The sequence below is a fragment of the Chrysochloris asiatica genome, unplaced genomic scaffold (genome assembly GCF_000296735.1).
Source record: "Chrysochloris asiatica unplaced genomic scaffold, ChrAsi1.0 scaffold00072, whole genome shotgun sequence".
NCBI classification, from domain to species: Eukaryota; Metazoa; Chordata; class Mammalia; order Afrosoricida; family Chrysochloridae; genus Chrysochloris; species Chrysochloris asiatica.
Window position 1 is genome coordinate 6,219,185 of NW_006408590.1, and position 795 is coordinate 6,219,979.

Genomic DNA, 795 nt, shown 5'->3' on the forward strand with positions numbered 1-795 from the left:
AATAAAACATGAAAAAATAAATAAATAAAAGGAAAAATAAATTCTAAAAAAAAAAAACAACAACAAAAAGGGAAATGAAGAGAAAATCTTCAAACATAATGAACTCAGTGCAGACAGGTACATGGAACGAAGAAATCAGTAGCACCACACCAAAAAAAACAAAAAACAAAAAACAAAAAAAAACACACAGCAAAGTAATAACAATTAATTCATAACTATTGATAGTTGTGCTGATAAGTGGATTAAATAGAACAGAGACAGTGAGTAGCAGAATTTGCAAGAAAACAGGATCCTTCAATATGCTGTCTACAAGAGACACATCTTACAAAGACAAAAATAGATTAAAAATCAAAGGATATAAAATATATATAAAGCTAAAATGAGCAGGAGTGGCAATATTAATCTCTGATAAAACAGACTTTAAGGTAAAACCCAGCATAAGACACAAAGAAGGATATTATACCATGATCAAAATCTCAATTGAACAAGGGGGCATAACCATAATAAGTACCTATGTTCCCAATGAAGGAACCTCAAAACTTAACAATCCATCTTTAATAGATCTGAAGAAAGAAACAGACACTTCTAAAATAATTGTTGTTGCTAGGTGCCATTGAGTCAGTACCAACCCATAGCTAGCTTATGCCCAACAGAATGAAACACTGCCCGATCCTGGGCCAACCTCACTACTGTTGCCACCCTTGAGTCCATCGATGCTGCCACTTGGCCAATCCATCTTGTTGGGGGTCTTCCTCTTTTTCTCTGACCCTCCACCTTACCAAACATGATATCCTT